This window comes from Salvelinus namaycush, chromosome 4 (assembly GCF_016432855.1).
Source record: "Salvelinus namaycush isolate Seneca chromosome 4, SaNama_1.0, whole genome shotgun sequence".
Lineage (NCBI taxonomy): Eukaryota > Metazoa > Chordata > Actinopteri > Salmoniformes > Salmonidae > Salvelinus > Salvelinus namaycush.
Window position 1 is genome coordinate 5,011,709 of NC_052310.1, and position 21,771 is coordinate 5,033,479.

Genomic DNA, 21,771 nt, shown 5'->3' on the forward strand with positions numbered 1-21,771 from the left:
AATTAGACCCAACCAAATCATGAGAAAACAAAAAGATAATTACGTCACATTGGAAAGAATTAACAAAAAAACAGAGCAAACTAGAATGCTATTTGGCCCTAAACAGAGAGTACACAGTGGCAGAATACCTGACCACTGTGACTGACCCAAACTTAAGGAAAGCTTTGACTATGTACAGACTCAGTGAGCATAGCCTTGCTATTGAGAAGGCTACCAAAGGCAGACATGGCTCTCAAGAGAAGACAGGCTATGTGCACACTGCCCACAAAATGAAGTGGAAACTGAGCTGCACTTCCTAACCTCCTGACAAATGTATGACCATATTAGAGAGACATATTTCCCTCAGATTACACAGACCCACAAATAATTTGGGGGAAAAAAACATATTTTGATAAACTCCCATATCTACTGGGTGAAATATCACAGCAGCAAGATGTGACCTGTTGCCACAAGAAAAGGGCAACCAGTGAAGAACAAACACCACTGTAAATACAACCCATATTTATGTTTATTTATTTTCCCTTTTGTACTTTAACTATGATTACAACACTGTATATAGACATAATTTGATATTTGAAATGTCTTTATTCTTTTAGAATGTTTGTGAGTGTAATGTTTACTGTTCATTTTGTATTGTTTATTTCACTTGCTTTGGCAATGTAAACACATGTTTCCCATGCCAATAAAAACCTGACATTTAAATTTAAATTGAGAGAGAGAGAGCTGTAGTGTGTTAGAGGGGTTTAAATCAGGGCTGCAGTCCACAATGTTCTTACTCAGGCAGGTAAGGACACACGCCGCTCTCATCACAGCCTAATGATGATAACCTTTAACCTACCACTAATCTCTATCAGAATAAACTAAATGTAAATGGCACCAAACCATACCCACGTGTTTTCACTTTTACCAGCGTCTCAACAACAAAGCATTGTCACCTATACACCATAGTATCTATATCATCCATAGCATATATAGTACCTATAGCATCTATAGTACCTATAGCATCCATGGCATCTATAGCATCCATAGCATGGTACAGCAACGTGACTAACGGGCGGCACCACTGATACAGTGCCTTCAGAAAGTATTCACACCCTTTGACTTTCTAAATTCTGTTGTTACAGTCTGAATTTAAAATGGATTCAATTGAGATGTTTTGTCACTGGCCTACACACAATAATAATACCCACAATGCCCATAATGTCAAAGTGGAATGATGTTTTTAGATTTTTTTTTTTTTTTTTTTTTTACAAATTAGTACAAAATAAATAAAGCTGAAATGTCTTGAGTCTAAGTATTCAACCGCTTTGTTATGGCAAGCCTAAATAAGATTTAAAAATACTAATTAAAAAGGTAGTAAAACCGTGCTTAATAAGTCAGATAATAAGTTGCATGGAACCACTCTGTGTGCAATAATAGTGTTGAACATGAGTTTTGAATGACTACTTCATCTCTGTACTACACACACAATTATCTATAAGGTCCCTCAGTTGAGTGAATTTCAAACACAGATTCAATCACAAAGATCAGGAAGGTTTTTCAATGCCTTGCAAAAAAAGGTACCTATTGGTAGATGGTAATAAAAAAAAAATATCCCTTTGAGCATGGTGAAGGTATTAACACACCCAGTCAAGATGAAGATACAGGCATCCTTTCTAACTCAGTTGGCGGAGAGGAAGGAAACTGCTCAGGGATTTCACCATGAGGCCAATGGTGACTTTAAAATAGTTACAGTTTAATGCCTGTGATAGGAGAAAACTGAGGATGGATCAACAAGATTGTAGTTATTCCACAATACGAATCTAATTGACAGAGTGAAAAGAAGGAAGCCTGTTCCAGAGGTCTTCACGGATCCACCTGAACCCGAATACCCGAAACCCAATCCGGGACCCGAGCAGGTCCAGATCCAGAATTCAAAATATTGTCACACGTCTGGGTCGGATCTGATATGATTGTCACGGGTATGTGTAACTTTAACTGAAGGGTCTGTACATATCCAAAAAGGACAGCTGCAGTCGAGAGACAGAAGGATAGTCATTTAATAATTTATGTTGCTGCTCTGTCTTTTCATGAGAGTGGAGCGTGGCGCGTGTCTCTTGTTGTTGGCCAAACATAAGTCCCCAAAGCGACAATAGGCTACAGTCATAGAGCCTCCACGTGGGGCAGAAGCTGGGAGATGTCTAATCAATGGAAGATGGAAATAAAATGACAGAATCATATTTGATGTGCAAATATTGTACAATCCAGATGTGCACAGCTCTTAGAGACTTAGCCATAAAGACTCACAGTTGGTATCACGTCCAAAAGGTAATTCTAACATGTAATGACCCAGGGGTGTGAATATTGATGTAAATTAGATATTTCTATATTTAATTTTGCAAACATTACTAATAACATGTTTTCCCTTTGATTGGTGAGATTTTGTTGATTTAAAAAATATATATTTTGAATTCAGGCTGTAACACAACATGTTGAATAAGTCAAGGGTCTCTGATCTCCTTCTCAACAACATGATCAGCTGGCCCTACTAAATTACACACACCTGTCATCTAACCTCTCTCATCCTGTACAGCCTCCAGCTGTACAGGAGGCAATACAAATCATAGTGTACTACAGATAAAATTATAAATCATACTCAACCTCAGGAGGCAGAAGAAATTCATCTTGGCCCCTAGGACCCTCACAAACTTTTACAGAGGCACCATTGAGAGCATCCTGTCGGCCTGTATCACCGCCTGGTACGACAACTGCACAGTCCGCCACCGCAGGGGTCTCCAGAGGGTGGTGCGGTCTACCCAACGCATCACTGAGGGATACACTGCCTGCCCTCCAGGACATCTACAGCATCCGGTATGACAGGAAGGCCAAGAAGATGATCAAGGACCTCAGCCTCCCAAGCCACAGCCTGTTCACCCCGCTACCATCCAAACGGTGAGGTTAGTAGAGGTGCATCAAAGCTGGGACTGAGAGACTGAACAACTCAAGGCCATCAGACTGTTAAATAGTCATCACTAGCTGGCCTCCGACCAGTACCCTGCCCTGAAATTTAGTCACTGTTACTAGCCGGCTACCACCCGGTACTCAACCCTGCATCTTAGAGGTTGCTGCACTATGTACATATACATAAAACTCTGGTCACTTTAGTAATGTTGACATACTGTTTTACCCATTTCATATATATATACTGTATTCTAGTCAAGACCTATCCTATTGAATTATTGCTGTACATATACTATTCTTCAGATATACTACATATTCTATACATATCCATATACTGTCCATAGTGTCTATACATCCCATCACATATATACACTGAGTATACAAAACATTAGGAACACCATCCTAATATGGAGTTGCACCTCTCCCTTTTGCCCTCAGAACAGCCTCAATTTGTCAGGGCCTGGACTCTACGTTCCAAAGGGATTCTGGCCCATGTTGACTCCAATGCTTCCCACAGTTGGCTGGATGTCCTTTGGGTGGTGGACCATTCTTGATACACACGGGAAACTGTTGAGTGTAAAAAAAAAACAGCAGTGTTGCAGTTCTTGACAAATCGGTGTGCCTGGCACCTACTACCATAATACTAGCATACTACTACTATACTACTACCATACTACTACCATACGACTACTATACTACCACCATACTACTACTAAACTACTACTGTTCTACCACTATACTACTACTATACTACTGCCATACTACTACTATACCACCACCATACCACCACTATACTACCACCATACTACTACTATACTACTGCCATACTACTACTATACCACCACCATACCACCACTATACTACCACCATACTACTACTATACTACTGCCATACTACTACTATACCACCACCATACCACCACTATACTACCACCATACTACTACTATGCTACTACCATACTACTACTATACTACTACCAGGCTATTGCCATGCTACTACCATACTGCTACCATACTATTGCCATACTGCTACCATACTACGGCCATACTACTACTATACTACTACCATACTACGACCATACTACTACCATACTACGACCATACTACTACCATACTACTACTATAATACCACCATGCTACTACTATACTACTACTGTTCTACCACTATACTACTACTATACTACTACCATACTACGCCCATACTACTGCCATAATACTAGCATACTACTACTATACTACTACCATACTATGACCATACTACTACTACCATACTACTACTATACTACTACCATGCTACTACCATACTACTACCGTACTACTACTATACTATTACCATACTACTACCATACTACTACCATACTACTACCGTACTACTACTATACTATTACCATACTACTACCATACTACTACCAGACCCTGTTCAAAGGCACTTCAATGTTTTGTCTTGCCCATTCACCCTCTGAATGGCACACAAACACAATTCATGTCTCAATGTTTAAAAATCTTTAACCTGTCTCCTCCCCTTCATCTACACTGATTGAAGTGGATTTAACAAGTGACATCAACAAGGGATCGTAGCTTTCACCTGGATTCACCTGGTCAGTCTATGTCATGGAAAGAGCAGGTGTTCTGAATGTTTTGTATACTCAGTATATACATTTGTACTCCGGACTCCGACATTGCTCATCCTAAATGTACTATATATCTTCATTCAATTATATTACTTTTTAGATTTGTGTGTATTGATAGATATTACTGCACAGTTGGAGCTAGGAACACCCGCAATAACATCTGCTAAATATGTGTTTGTGATTAATAACATTTGATAAGCAATATACAAAAAGCATGTACCTGTACTACTGTTCACTATAAATAAAATACAAGTACTAACAGTTGATGGACAAATGGCATTGAATTATTATTTTTTTTAATCAATGCAAGTGCAAACATTGTATCATAAGGAGAGGATGTTTATATAGTACATATCAACAAAGTGCCAGTCCAAGGGGTGGAACAAATGCTTCTGATAGGTGAGTGGACATGAACACACACACAATAGTATCTTACCTGATCTAAACTTGCTTCGTATCAGTATGGATCGTTCAGAGCCCAGTAAAGTCATGATGCTAACTGTATGGTTCCAGTGTACAGGAGAGAAAAAGAGAACAGACGCACACACTTTCACTTTAATGCCTCTGGCCCTTCCTGGGACCGGAGACCGAGACCAGAGCTGTCCAAACGCGCGTCATTAACAACAGTTAACAGCTACTACAAGAAAAGAGAGAGCAAAAAAAAAGTGGTGTATCCCTTCACTCCTCTCTCTCTCTCCCTTGGGTAGCTGTGGGAGTCCGATAGTGAGGTAGACAGCCAGGCTTTGGTCTCATGTAGCTCTGAGTCTCCTCTCTCTCTCTCCCTTGGGTAGCTGTGGGAGTCCAATAGTGAGGTAGACAGCCAGGCTTTGGTCTCATGTAGCTCTGAGTCTCCACTCCAGAGGGAGTGGAGTGATATACCTCTGCTGGGAGGAGCTAACCACTGAGGGTTCCTATAGCCCCTCCCAAGGTTCCACTAGCCCCTCCTTTAGTGGGTAATTCTGCCCTCGGCAGGGAGGAGCTAAAGGTTCTGGAAGCTCCTCCTTCTAGGGAGAAGAGGACTGCTGGCTGGAGACTCCCTCTGACCTTCTGGATATGTTACTGCTCTGACTATGGCCATGTCCTCATATCCATACTTGTGTCATAAATAGTAGGCCGTTTGAGTATGCAAAAAAATTAAATGTAATAGTGTGTGAGTATACTTTAAATGGCCGAATGTCATACTCATTTAGGCTTTGACAACAGCTGGTCAATTAGATATTGGGATATTTTCCGAAATCAACGAATAGCAGGAAACGCAATCGCGCATGACGCATTCTCAGTATGCTAAAATATATATATTTTTTAATAGTACGTGAATAAAATAAAAAACGAGTATGGTTTAAATGCCAGGATGTTATACTTTGGATGCCATCTACCGTAGTGCCCTTTGTTTTGATACTCATCACACCACCCTGTATCAAAAGTTTTGCTGGACTTCGCTAAAGACTAGTAGATCTCTATATTACTTCCTTTTTGTTTCCAGGGCCCTAGTTCATAAACTTACTGGGTTGCCTAACCCATTCACAAGTATTGGTTAATTCTTGAGGTTCCTAGGGTCTCCACCGAGCTAGGTACATCTGCTTTTAGGTTGAAGTTCTGGTGCAGAGCTAATTTAAGTATTGATTGGGGACTTATTTGTGGAGGAATGTATCTGTTTTTCTGGATGATTTGGGATGTTTTATTTGTGCTTCCCATGACTGTGCTTTTGTATTTTAATATGTACAGTTGAAGTCAGAAGTTTACATACACTTAGGTTGGAGTCATTAAAACTCATTTTTCAATCACTCCACAAATTTCTTGCTGACGAACTATAGTTTTGGCAAGTCGGTTAGGTCATCTACCTAAGTAATTTTTCCAACAATTGTTTACAGACAGATTATTTCACTTATAATTCACTGTATCACAATTCCAGTGGGCCAGAAGTTTACATACACTAAGTTGACTGTGCCTTTAAACAGTATGGAAAATTACCCCAAATTATGTCATGGCTTTAGAAGCTTCTGATAGGCTAATTTACATAATTTGTGTCAATTGGAGGTCTACCTGTGGATGTATTTCAAGGCCTACCTTCAAACTCAGTGCCTCTTTGCTTGACATCATGGGAAAATCAAAAGAAATCAGCCAAGACTTCAGAAATTTATTTTGTCATAATACTGCTCAGGAAGGAGACTTGATCTATCTCCTAGAGATGAACGTACTTTGGTGCGAAAAGTGCAAATCAATCTCAGAACAACAGCAAAGGACCTTGTGAAGATGCTGGAGGAAACAGGTACAAAAGTATCTATATCCACAGTAAAACAAGTCCTATATTGACAAAACCTGAAAGGCCACTCAGCAAGGAAGAAGCCACTAATCCAAAACCGCCATAAAAAAGCCAGACTACGGTTTGCAACTGCACATGGGGACAAAGATCGTACTTTTTGGAGAAATGTCCTCTGGTCTGATGAAACACAAATAGAACTGTTTGGCCATAATGACCATCGTTATGTTTGGAGGAAAAAGGGGGACGCTTGCAAGCCAAAGAACACCATCCCAACCGTGAAGCACGGGGGTGGCAGCATCATGTTGTGGGGGTGCTTTGCTGCAGGAAGGACTGGTGCACTTCACAAAATAGATGGCATCATGAAGTAGAAAAATTATGTGGATATATTTAAGCAACATCTCAAGACATCAGTCAGGAAGTTAAAAGCTTGGTTGAAAATGTGTCTTCCAAATGGACTATGACCCCAAGCATACTTCCAAAGTTGTGGCAAAATGGCTTAAGGACAACAAAGTCAAGGTATTGGAGTGGCCATCACAAAGCCCTGACCTCAATCCTATAGAACATTTGTGGGCAGAACTGAAAAAGTCTGTGCGAGCAAGAAGGCCTACAAACCTCAGTTACACCAGCTCTGTCAGGAGGAATGGGCCAAAATTCACACAACTTATTGTGGGAAGCTTGTGGAAGGCTACCCAAAATATTTGACCCAAGTTGTAAAAAAATATATTTTATCAATAAAGCTTCAATAATAATAAAAATAAATAAAATACTATTTTTGACTCTTCAGCTAGTAAAATTTGCACACTTTTCCCACAATCCATTAGAAGAGGTGGACTGCAAGTGATAGGCCATAGTTCTCTTCAAATAGCCAAACAACAAAACCCAGCGACTTACCTGGGAAGATGCCGAATAGCGAAGCTTCTGCGGTGGTGTTCAAATATAGGCTATCATCACTCAACTCCCAGCTCCTCAAGGCCTGCTTCAATTCAGGTAAAATATCAATCAATTACACTCCCAGAGGCTTTGCTTTAGGATCTAAAGGTAAATGTCTCATGTAAACTGTTCCCACCACCGTCCCCGGGTCCTGTTCCCACCACCGTCCCCGGGTCCTGTTCCCACCACCGTCCCCGGGTCCTGTTCCCACCACCGTCCCCGGGTCCTGTTCCCACCACCGTCCCCGGGTCCTGTTCCCACCACCGTCCCTGGGTCTTACAGTGTCACCAAGTAAATAACACAGTCTCCTCGTTCCAGTTTCTATCCTGGCTATCCCCACCATACGCACAACACTGCTTGGGTTTAATGACTAAGAATTCATACAAAAGAGTGAAGCGCACACACACACATATTTACGGGGACACACACAACCACCCACAGTGCCTAAAGGGAGGGTTGGTGGTTGGGTCTGACACACAGCATGGGAGGGAGATTCCTGTGGAGTTCACCCAGTCCGGGACTAATCCTTCCCTTTAATTGTGTGTCAACGGACGTGACAAGTCTCATCTGAACTGTCTGGAAACTCGTAAACTCTGTGTGTGTGTGTGTGTGTGTGTGTGTATGTGTGTGTGTGTGTGTGTGTGTGTGTGTGCGTGAACCCTTTAAAATGTAATGTGATTTGTGGATAAAGAATTTAAAGTGTGTGTGTCTCCTCACAAATAGATTAATTACCTTGGGTTTATGATTTATGTTTGTGTTCAGTAGTACAGCATGACCTGGCCCCCATACGCTCTGCAGTATAATTAAGCAATAAGGCACAAGGGAGTGTGGTATATGGCCAATATTCCACAGCTAAGGGCTGTTCTTAACCATGACACAATGCAGAATGCCTGGATACAGCCCTTAGCCTTGGTATATTGGCCATATACCACAACCCCCAGAGGTGCCTTACAGCTATTATAAACTGGTTACCAACGTAATGTTTTGTCATACCCGTGGTATATGGTCTCATATACCACAGCTTTCAGCCAATCAGCATTCAGGGATCGAACCACCCAGTTTCTAATGGTCATTTTAGACATGCTACACTGTCATAATTTAAGTAATTAAGTAATCGGTGCCAAAAACATACAGTATTGTTACAGGAGTTTCTTTAAACCACTTTGAACTCATCAGCCAGGTTAACCAACAACTAGACTAGGGTTTATTGTCCAACTACACAGACTGATTTATCAAAAAATGAATATTGTGAACATTTTATGTACACTTGCTTTTTGTAGTCTTACAGATACATATATACAGTGGGGCAAAAAAGTATTTAGTCAGCCACCAATTGTGCAAGTTCTCCCACTTAAAAAGATGAGAGAGGCCTGTAATTTTCATCATAGGTACACTTCAACTATGACAGACAAAATGAGAAGAAAAAAAATCCAGAAAATCACATTGTAGGATTTTTAATGAATTAATTTGCAAATTATGGTGGAAAATAAGTATTTGGTCACCTACAAACAAGCAAGATTTCTGGCTCTCACAGACCTGTAACTTCTTCTTTAAGAGGCTCCTCTGTCCTCCACTCATTACCTGTATTAATGGCACCTGTTTGAACTTGTTATCAGTATAAAAGACACCTGTCCACAACCTCAAACAGTCACACTCCAAACTCCACTATAGCCAAGACCAAAGAGCTGTCAAAGGACACCAGAAACAAAATTGTAGACCTGCACCAGGCTGGGAAGACTGAATCTGCAATAGGTAAGCAGCTTGGTTTGAAGAAATCAACTGTGGGAGCAATTATTAGGAAATGGAAGACATACAAGACCACTGATAATCTCCCTCGATCTGGGGCTCCACGCAAGATCTCACCCCGTGGGGTCAAAATGATCACAAGAACGGTGAGCAAAAATCCCAGAACCACACGGGGGGACCTAGTGAATGACCTGCAGAGAGCTGGGACCAAAGTAACAAAGCCTACCATCAGTAACACACTACGCCGCCAGGGACTCAAATCCTGCAGTGCCAGACGTGTCCCCCTGCTTAAGCCAGTACATGTCCAGGCCCGTCTGAAGTTTGCTAGAGAGCATTTGGATGATCCAGAAGAAGATTGGGAGAATGTCATATGGTCAGATGAAACCAAAATAGAACTTTTTGGTAAAAACTCAACTCGTCGTGTTTGGAGGACAAAGAATGCTGAGTTGCATCCAAAGAACACCATACCTACTGTGAAGCATGGGGGTGGAAACATCATGCTTTGGGGCTGTTTTTCTGCAAAGGGACCAGGACGACTGATCCGTGTAAAGGAAAGAATGAATGGGGCCATGTATCGTGAGATTTTGAGTGAAAACCTCCTTCCATCAGCAAGGGCATTGAAGATGAAACGTGGCTGGGTCTTTCAGCATGACAATGATCCCAAACACACCGCCCGGGCAACGAAGGAGTGGCTTCGTAAGAAGCATTTCAAGGTCCTGGAGTGGCCTTGCCAGTCTCCAGATCTCAACCCCATAGAAAATCTTAGGAGGGAGTTGAAAGTCCGTGTTGCCCAGCTACAGCCCCAAAACATCACTGCTCTAGAGGAGATCTGCATGGAGGAATGGGCCAAAATACCAGCAACAGTGTGTGAAAACCTTGTGAAGACTTACAGAAAACGTTTGACCTCTGTCATTGCCAACAAAGGGTATATAACAAAGTATTGAGATAAACTTTTGTTATTGACCAAATACTTATTTTCCACCATAATTTGCAAATAAATTCATTAAAAATCCTACAATGTGATTTTCTGGATTTTTTTTTCTAATTTTGTCTGTCATAGTTGAAGTGTACCTATGATGAAAATTACAGGCCTCTCTCATCTTTTTAAGTGGGAGAACTTGCACAATTGGTGGCTGACTAAATACTTTTTTGCCCCACTGTATTTAAAAGTTGGGACTGTAGGGTTGCAAAATTCAGGGAACTTTCAATAAATCCTGGTTGGAGGTTTCTGGATTTTCTGCTTATTCCCTCCTGATTCTAGAAACCTCCAACCTGGATTTCTGGGAAACCAGGATACTTATTGAAAGTTCCCACGAATTGTGCAACCCTAGTTGGGAGTTATAAACAAATCTAGTAATGTGAAGTGAAAATGACGTATACATCTAGGATGAACTTTTAAACCCAGTCCTTACTCTTTCATCACAATGACTGGTCAGACAAAAAAAAAAACCTCACATTTGCATGGATTAACTGTAAGGAAATTGTTCCTTCATTTCAAAACAATGGCACTAACCTAGCTTGTGTTCATCGAACTACACTGCACAGCGCATTACTGGTATCCAGCTTTGTTTACGCAAAATAGCCACTGATAGGAAGTGTTCCATGCTTGGTATATCACGGTACAAGTGCCATGCATGAAATCCATGGGTCTGAGGTGTGTGTGTGTCTTCATGCAGTGGTGGAAAAAGTACCAAATTGTCATACTTGAGTAAAAGTAAAGATTCTAAAGAAAATAAAAGAAAAAGACTCAAGTAAAAATGAAAGTCACCCAGGAAAATCCTACTTGAGTAAAAGTCTAAAAGTATTTGGTTTTAAATATACTTAAGTATGAAAAGTACATTTAATTGCTAATATATACTTAAGTATCAATAATAATTTCATATTCTTTATATTAAGCACCATTATTTTATTAACGGATAGCCAGAGGCATGCTCCAACACTCAGACATAATTTACAAATGAAGCATGTGTTTAGTGAGTCCGCCAGATCAGAGGCAGTAGAGATGCCAGGGGTGTTCTCTTGATAAGTGTGTGAATTGGACCATTTTCCTGTCCTGCTAAGCATTCTAAATGTAACAAGTACTTTTGGGTGTCAGGGAAAATGTATGTTGTAAAAAGTACATTATCTTCTATAGGAGATTTCATAAATCAAAATCCAGTTAACCAGATTTGGAGACATGGCGGGGGCCAATGGGGTTAGCAGAATAATTAATATCCATTATTCTACAACCCCTGAGACACGGTTTGGCGCACACACACACACACACAGTGTTGTATTACTCTATTTCCCATGATTGCCTATAAATGATCCATGATTGACAAAGTTATACACCAAGATAAATACACCAAGATGGCGCAGCGTGTTTGTTTTTGTCCCATGTAAAAATATTCAGCCTTTTCGGGGTTTTCTGTATACATTTCATTATATTTCAATATCTTTTTTTCCATTTTTAAATTAAATATACTTTCCTGTAACCCGCCTCACCCAATGTGGTACAGATCTGCAATTTTTTTTTACCTTATAACTGGAACCTCCATCAGAGGCTAGCCATCAGAAGCTAGCCAGCTAATTAGCTACTAGCTATTTAGTCATTGTTAGACACTACACACACACCTTTTTGCACTATTGGTTAGAGCCTGTAAGTAAGCATTTCACGGTAAGGTCTACACCTGTTGTATTTGGCGCACGTGACAAATAAACTTTGATTTGATTTGCTAGCGGTCTTTACCTTTAGCTCGGACACCAGCCGCTTTAGCCCGGATAATACCTGCCAGTCTGCACAGCGCAATATCAGCCCTGAGCATATCGGACTGCTTTTTTCCCACCGGATTCCTGCCGCAAGCTCTGGACCATTACACCGGATCTTCGCAGCTAGCTAGCTACTACCGAGTGGCTATTGTGGCTAACTTTGTCCAGAAGCATGCACCAGTTAGCCTCGAGCTAGCCTCGAGCTAGGTCCATCTCCCGGTTATCAAACAAAGTACTACAATACCTCTCTTGCCAATTGGCCTGGACCCTTTGTCGACACGGCGCCCCGCCGATCCATCACAACTGGTCTGTTGGTCTGCTGACATAATTCGGCCGATGTGCTCTCAACCGGCCTCTGCGTCGTGGATGTTGGTGTAGATCCATCTGCCATCCCCGGCCCGCTAGCTTCCTGAACGCCGTGTCTCCCGCTCGCCTAGCGTAGTAATTGACTACCGAACGGCTCCCTGTTTCATCTATTGCTGCTCATTGGACCCTATAACCACTTGGCTACACAGCTGATGCCTGCTGGACTGTTCATTAACACGGTACTTCATTTTGTTTATCTGTCGGCCCCAGCCTCAAACTCAGGCCCTGTGTGTGGCTAACTGACCCTCTCTGCCCATTCATCGCCATTTACCCGTTGTTGTTGTCTTAGCTCTCCCAATCAACACCTGTGATTGCTTTATGCCTCTAATGTCAATATGCCTTGTATACTGTTGTTTAGGGCAGCTCTCATTGTTTTATTGTACTGCGGAGCCCCTAGTCCTGCTCAACATGCCTCAGATAGCCCCCTTGTCCCACCGCCCACACATGCGGAAATCCGCACCTAGCTTAACTGGCGCCTCCAGAGATGCAACCTCTCTCATCGTCACTCAATGGCTAGGTTTACCCCCACTGTACTTGCACCCTACCATACCCTTGTCTGTACACTATGCCCTGAATCTATCCTACCACGCCCAGAAATCTGCTCCTTTAAATATCTGTTCAAAATGCACTAGACGTCCAGTTCTTACAGCCTTTAGCCGTGCCCTCATCCTACTCCTCCTCTGGTGATGTAGAGGTTAACCCAGGCCCTGTGTGTCACCAGGCACTCTCATTTGTTGACTTCTGCAACCGTAAAAGCCTTTAACATCGAAAGCCTCCTTTCTAAATTTGCTTTATTCACTGCTTTAGCACACTCTGCCAACCCTGATGTCCTAGCCGTGTCTGAGTCCTGATTTAGGAAGGCCACCAAAAATTCTGACATTTCCATCCCAAATTACAACATATTCCGTCAAGACAGAACTGCTGAAGGGGGCGGAATTGCAATCTACTGTAGAGATAGCCTGCAGAGTTCTGTCTTACTATCCAGGTCTATAGCCAAACAGTTCGAGCTTCTACTTTTAAAGATCCATCTCTCCAGAAATAAGTACCTCACTGTTGTCGCTTGTTATAGACCCCCCTCAGCCCCCAGCTGTGCCCTGGACACCATATGTGAATTGATTGCCCCCCATCTATCTTCAGAGTTCGTACTGTTAGGTGACCTAAACTGGGACATGCTTAACACCCCGGCCGTCCTACAATCTAAGCTAGATGCACTCAATCTCACCCAAATTATCAAGGAACCTACCAGGTACAACCCCAAATCCATGAACATAGGCAACCTCATAGATATCATCCTAACCAACTTGCCCTCCAAATACACCTCTGCTGTTTTCAACCAGGACCTCAGCGATCACTGCCTAATTGCCTGCATCCGTAATGGGTCCGCGGTCAAACGACCACCCCTCATCACTGTCAAACGCTCCCTAAAACACTTCAGCGAGCAGGCCTTTCTAATCAACCTGGCCCGGGTATCCTGGAAGGATATTGACCTCATCCCATCAGTAGAGGATGCCTGGTTGTTCTTTAAAAGTGCTTTCCTCACCATCTTAAATAAGCATGCCCCTTTAAAAAAATCTAGAACTAAGAACAGACATAGCCCTTGGTTCACTCCAGACTTGACTGCCTTTGACCAGCACAAAAAAAACCTGTGGCGTACAGCACTAGCATTGAATAGTCCCCGCAATATGCAACTTTTCAGAGAAGTGAGGAACCAATACAAACAGTCAGTTAGGAAAGCAAAGGCTAGATTTTTAAAACAGAAATTTGCATCCTGCAGCACTAATTCCCAAAGTTTTGGGACACTAAAGTCCATGGCGAATAAGAGTACCGCCTCCCAGCTGCCCACTGCACTGAGACTGGGAAATACTGTCACCACTGATAAATCCACGAAAATCGAGAATTTCAAGAAGCATTTTTCAACGGCTGGCCATGTTTTCCACCTGGCTACCCCAATCCCGGCCGACTGCTCTGCACCCCCGGCAGCAACTAATGTGGTTTACTCACACAGGACTACCAGGCTGGTTTACCCACACGCCACACAGGACTACCAGGCTGGTTTACCCACACGCCACACAGGACTACCAGGCTGGTTTACTTACACAGGACTACCAGGCTGGTTTACCCACACGCCACACAGGACTACCAGGCTGGTTTACTTACACAGGACTACCAGGCTGGTTTACCCACACGCCACACAGGACTACCAGGCTGGTTTACCCACACGCCACACAGGACTACCAGGCTGGTTTACCCACACGCCACACAGGACTACCAGGCTGGTTTACTTACACAGGACTACCAGGCTGGTTTACCCACACACCACACACGACTACCAGGCCTGTTTACCCACACAAAGGACTACCAGGCTGGTTTATCCACACAAAGGACTACCAGGCTGGTTTATCCACACAAAGGACTACCAGGATATTTTTTCTAACTTGACTCTTTTTACCCACACATTGGATGTGAAATTTAATGTCTGCCCTGTACCGTCAGTATTGTGAACTAAATAGTTAGGAAACAAAGTCTCCAAAAATCACGTCTGACTGATGCATCCTTTTATCAGAGCTAACCAGGCTTATCAGGGGCACAATAACTTGTTCACCACCAGAGGGGGAAAAATGACATGATTGAGTTAAACGGATACACAGCGATGGTGGAGAAGGTAAGAGGGAAAGACAGAAAGAAGACAGAGATTGCAAGAAAGAGAGACAGTAAAAGACAGAAAGAGAGACAGCAGAAGAGACAGAAAGAAAGAGAAAGGGAGACAGTAAGAGAGACAGTAAGAGAGAAAGGGAGACAGACATAGAGAAAGTAAGAGACAGAACGGGAGACAGGTGTCTGTATGTAGCCTCGCTACTTTTATAGCCTCGCTACTGTATATAGCCTGTCTTTTTACTGTTGTTTTATTTCTTTACTTACCTATTGTTCACCTAATATATTTTTTGCACTATTGGTTAGAGCCTGTAAATAAGCATTTCACTATAAGGTTAAATACCTGTTGTATTTGGCGCACGTGACAAATAAACTTTGATCTGATTTTAACGGGAAACACAAAAAAGACAAAAAGAGAGACAGCAAGAGAGACAGAAAAAGAGATGGCTAGAAGACCGGTGACGTTGACCACCGAACGTCGCCCGAACAAGGAGAGGGACCGACTTCGGAGGAAGTCGTGACAGAGAAAGTGAGACAGAAAGATAAAAAGGGAGACAGTAAGAAAGCAAGGGAGACAGAAAGATATAGTACAAAACACAGAAAGAGAAAGTACAAAACACAGAAAGAGACAGTACAAAACACAGAAAGAGACAGAAAGAGAGACAGAAAGAGAGACAGTGAGAGAGACAGTGAGAGAGACAGTGAGAGAGACATTAAGAGACAGAAAGAAAAAAAGGGAGACAGTAAGAGATACAGTACAAAACACAGAAAGAGAGACAGAAAGATACAGTACAAAACACAGAAAGAGAGACAGTAAGAGATACAGTACAAAACACAGAAAGAGAGACAGAAATAGAGCAAGGGAGACAGAAAGAGATACAGAGACAGAAAGAGAGAAAGGGAGACAACAAGAGATACATAAAGAGTGACAGAAAGGGAGGCAGCAAGACAGAAAGCAAGACAGAAAGGGAGACAACAAGAGATACATAGAGACAGAAAAAGAGACAGAAATAGAGAAATGGAGACAGCAATAGAGACAGAAAGAGAGAAAGGGAGACAGCAAAAGACAGAACGAGAGAAAGGGAGACAGTAAGAGAGAAAGGGAGACAAAAAGAGACAGTAAGAGAGACAGAAAGAGAAAAAGGGAGACAGCAAGAGAGACAGAGAAAGAGAAAGGGAGACAGTAAGAGAGAATGGGAGACCGAGACAGAACTAGAGACAGAAAGAGGCAGAACGAGAGACAGAAAGGGAGACAGTAAGAGAGAAAGGGAGACAGCAAGAGAGAAAAGGAGACAGCAAGAGGGAGAAAGAGTCTCTTGCTGTCTCCCTTTCTGTAATAGAAAGAGTGTTTGAGACGAGTGTTAAATCCCACTCTGGCGCTGTTCTGTGCTGAGTTCCAGAGGGGAACACACAGAACCCAAACTAGAGGTGATAGAGAATAGGGCTTGGGCCAACAGACACCCAGGACCACTGTTACTATCTCTCTCTCTCTCCTTCCATCTCTCACTCCCTCTTTCTCTATAGATGTCTCTTCATCCCCCTCTCTAACAACATTTCTGATTCACTCTTGCTAAACCCCCCCTCTCGCTTTCTTCACTCTGTCAACTTTTCCCCTCAACCTCACAGACCCTGAGATCAGAGGATTGAACGCACTGTCCCTGGGATCAGAGTGTTGAACGCACTGTCCCTGGGATCAGAGGGTTGAACGCACTGTCTCTGGGATCAGAGTGTTGAACGCACTGTCCCTGGGATCAGAGGGTTGAACGCACTGTCCCAGGCACAGATTGAAGCCGGGTCGTGCGAATGCTGCTTCATTACAGCTTAGGCCTAACTCCTGGTTGTTATCGCGGGCTACGGACAGGCTTTGAGAGATAGTCTCCAAAACGTCTGTACACTTCAGTATCTGAAAATGTAATATCTAACGGTCCACTTTGTTGTTGTTGTGTGTCTATGACTAACAGTTTTCGAAAGATGAAAAGCACATTAAAAAAATAGATATATTTAAAGAGACATTTTAGGTTATTGGAAAATGTGATTCCTCAGTATCAGACGGTTATATTTAGAGCTGCTGGACGTGAGTCAGCACAATGCTTCAAGTCTCTACACTCTTAGAAAAAAAGGTGCTATCTAGAACCTAAAAGGGTTCTATTTGGCTGTACACATAGGAGAACCCTTTTAGGTTCCATTTAGAACCCTTTCCACAGATGGTTCTACAAATATGTATCTTTCCGTGTCTCCAGAACGAGTCCAACACTTCCAAACGGCCTGGCTAAAATGAGCTATCAACCGGCACATTCTCTCAGTCATCGAACAGAGACCAGGCCCATGTTATTGTTGGAGACAGCTTGAATTAACCCACCAAATCTCCATCGACCCCCCTCCGCCAGGTCACACTTCAGTGATAATGCCCGAGAAGCCGGTGTTTGGCGGATATATTGGCACGGGTGTTGTAGGCCCGAGACGAAGTGTGCCAATATATCCTCCAAACTGTGCTAATATATCCTCCAAACACGGGCTTCAAGGGCATTATACAACGGGTTACCAACATATTCAAATAATGAATGACATATTTTCATTAAAATCGTTAATTTGGATGAATTTATTCATACTATTTCATCCTTCCACAAGATATAGTCCCACAAATCTAGGGTTGCTACCCAAGCCGGCTGGTCGTTCGTTCTATTGGTTCGGTTGCCAACGACCCGGTCGTTGTCTTTTTGTTCTGTGTCTATGGACGCGAAGTTTTTATCCCATGCTTGATAGCTAGCCAACTACGGCTAATTTACAGTCACGTCAAACAGTGCAGCCAGAATAACAACAGTAGTTGTATTTGCATTTGTTTATGCTGTTTTCTAGTGACATTTATTTGGATACATTCATAACAATGAGCTAATGAGGCGCAATTTCGCCTGGCATAAAAATTGTTCTCTTACATCGGGACAATTGTTCAGATGAGCTAGCCACCTCCAGCCAACAACACAGCTACTGTAACACAATCACTTCAAACTGAAGCTGGAAAGACTGAAAACTAGCTGCTTTGTTTCGTTTGACCTTTTTTTCAATTTACATGTCTTTGTTTGTATCCATAAAAATTATGCCAGCTGATTCATGATTTCGACTGGCTGAGAAACGCTGCCTGCCGGTATGTCTCGTCCCGACACGTTCATTACTATGGGACAGCTGGAGAGAGAGAAGAGAGAGACAGACAGCAAGGTTTATACAAATCTCTGCTGTTGTAAACTAAATGTTAGTCTAAAGAAACGTGAGATAATGTCTGGATGCTTTTTATAGTGGAGATCAAGTATATAAATTGCTTGGCTGGGCTGATGAGACAGTGGATTGCGCAGTCATATGGAACAGAGTAAATAGGCATTTTAACGTCATAGATTTAGCCGGTGGCAACTTGTGGTATAGACACCGGCTGGAATGCGGATTTAAACAGCATTCAGGATTAGACCCATCCGTTGTATAAATCAGTATAGACAAGGTAAATGTTTCCCCTAACTACGGACCCAGGTTCAGCTCTTCACATTACGCTAATAGTTAAGGTTTTGATTGACAGTGATGGGAAAACCTGATCCTAGACCTGTGCCTAAGGTTGCTGACGGAGCAGACTAGTTGAATGCTACCCTAAGGCACAGATCTAAGATCAGCTTACCCTCCCCAGAGCCATTAGGCGGATAACAGACAAACAGACTCCAGATCAGCGTCTAGGGGAGAGGTTTATCTAAAGCAGTGTTTTGCCAGAGGCAGCCATAGGCCACAGACCGCTCCCTGGGTCTATCACTGTTATCCCTAGGAATGGATTCCACTTGACCCCTCAGGACACACACACACACACACACACACACACACACACACACACACACACACACACACACACACACACACACACACACACACACACACACACACACACACACACACACACACTTATTAATAGGCCTGGAAGTGTGTGTGTGTGTGTGTTATAGTCGAGAGTGTATGGGGGTCATAGACGCCAGCGACCCCCAGGTCTGTCTGTGTATGTGTGTGTGTGTGTTTGTGTATGTATGTATGTATGTATGTATGTATGTATGTATGTATGTATGTATGTATGTATGTATGTATGTATGTATGTATGTATGTATGTGTGTGTGTATATATGTGTGTGTGTGTATGTATGTATGTGTGTGTGTGTATGTATGTATGTATGTATGTATGTATGTATGTATGTATGTATGTATGTATGTATGTATGTATGTATGTATGTATGTATGTGTGTTTGTTTGTGTATGTATGTATGTATGTATGTATGTATGTATGTATGTATGTATGTATGTATGTATGTGTGTGTGTTTGTGTATGTATGTATGTATGTATGTGTGTGTGTATATATGTGTGTGTGTGTATGTATGTATGTGTGTGTGTGTATGTATGTATGTATGTATGTGTGTGTGTATATATGTGTGTGTATGTATGTATGTATGTATGTATGTATGTATGTATGTATGTATGTATGTATGTATGTATGTATGTATGTATGTGTGCGTGCGTGCGTGCGTGCGTATGTATGTATGTATGTATGTATGTATGTATGTATGTATGTATGTATGTATGTATGTATGTATGTATGTATGTGTGTGAGTGTGTATGTATGTATGTATGTATGTATGTATGTATGTATGTATGTATGTATGTATGTATGTATGTATGTATGTATGTATGTATGTATGTATGTATGTACACTGCTCAAACAAATAAAGGGAACACTTAAACAACACAATGTAACTCCAAGTCAATCACACTTCTGTGAAATCAAACTGTCCACTTAGGAAGCAACACTGATTGACAATAAATTTCACATGCTGTTGTGCAAATGGAATAGACAAAAGGTGGAAATTATAGGCAATTAGCAAGACACCCCCAAAAAACGAGTGATTCTGCAGGTGGTGACCACAGACCACTTCTCAGTTCCTATGCTTCCTGGCTGATGTTTTGGTCACTTTTGAATGCTGGCGGTGCTCTCACTCTAGTGGTAGCATGAGACGGAGTCTACAACCCACACAAGTGGCTCAGGTAGTGCAGTTCATCCAGGATGGCACATCAATGCGAGCTGTGGCAAAAAGGTTTGCTGTGTCTGTCAGCGTAGTGTCCAGAGCATGGAGGCGCTACCAGGAGACAGGCCAGTACATCAGGAGACGTGGAGGAGGCCGTAGGAGGGCAACAACCCAGCAGCAGGACCGCTACCTCCGCCTTTGTGCAAGGAGGTGCACTGCCAGAGCCCTGTAAAATGACCTCCAGCAGGCCACAAATGTGCATGTGTCAGCATATGGTCTCACAAGGGGTCTGAGGATCTCATCTCGGTACCTATTGGCAGTCAGGCTACCTCTGGCGAGCACATGGAGGGCTGTGCGGCCCCACAAAGAAATGCCACCCCACACCATGACTGACCCATCGCCAAACCGGTCATGCTGGAGGATGTTGCAGGCAGCAGAACGTTCTCCACGGCGTCTCCAGACTCTGTCACGTCTGTCACATGTGCTCATGTGCTCAGTGTGAACCTGCTTTCATCTGTGAAGAGCACAGGGCGCCAGTGGCGAATTTGCCAATCTTGGTGTTCTCTGGCAAATGCCAAACGTCCTGCACGGTGTTGGGCTGTAAGCACAACCCCCACCTGTGGACGTCGGGCCCTCATACCACCCTCATGGAGTCTGTTTCTGACCGTTTGAGCAGACACATGCACATTTGTGGCCTGCTGGAGGTCATTTTGCAGGGCGCTGGCAGTGCACCTCCTTGCACAAAGGCGGAGGTAGCGGTCCTGCTGCTGGGTTGTTGCCCTCCTACGGCCTCCTCCACGTCTCCTGATGTACTGGCCTGTCTCCTGGTAGCGCCTCCATGCTCTGGACACTACGCTGACAGACACAGCAAACCTTTTTGCCACAGCTCGCATTGATGTGCCATCCTGGATGAACTGCACTACCTGAGCCACTTGTGTGGGTTGTAGACTCCGTCTCATGCTACCACTAGAGTGAGAGCACCGCCAGCATTCAAAAGTGACCAAAACATCAGCCAGGAAGCATAGGAACTGAGAAGTGGTCTGTGGTCACCACCTGCAGAATCACTCGTTTTTTGGGGGTGTCTTGCTAATTGCCTATAATTTCCACCTTTTGTCTATTCCATTTGCACAACAGCATGTGGAATTTATTGTCAATCAGTGTTGCTTCCTAAGTGGACAGTTTGATTTCACAGAAGTGTGATTGACTTGGAGTTACATTGTGTTGTTTAAGTGTTCCCTTTATTTTTTTGAGCAGTGTATGTATGTATGTATGTATGTATGCATGTGTGTGAGTGTGTGTGTTCTTATCTTCACTCTGAGGCATTCGTCAGGAATGGCCGCTTTGCGTTCAAACCAAAACACACAGCCATCTCTGTTCCTCGATGTGTTGAGAGGCTTGACCTCCGCACGCTGTCAGTGAGAATGTTACACTATCGTGACGCTGCCTTTGATAAGGGT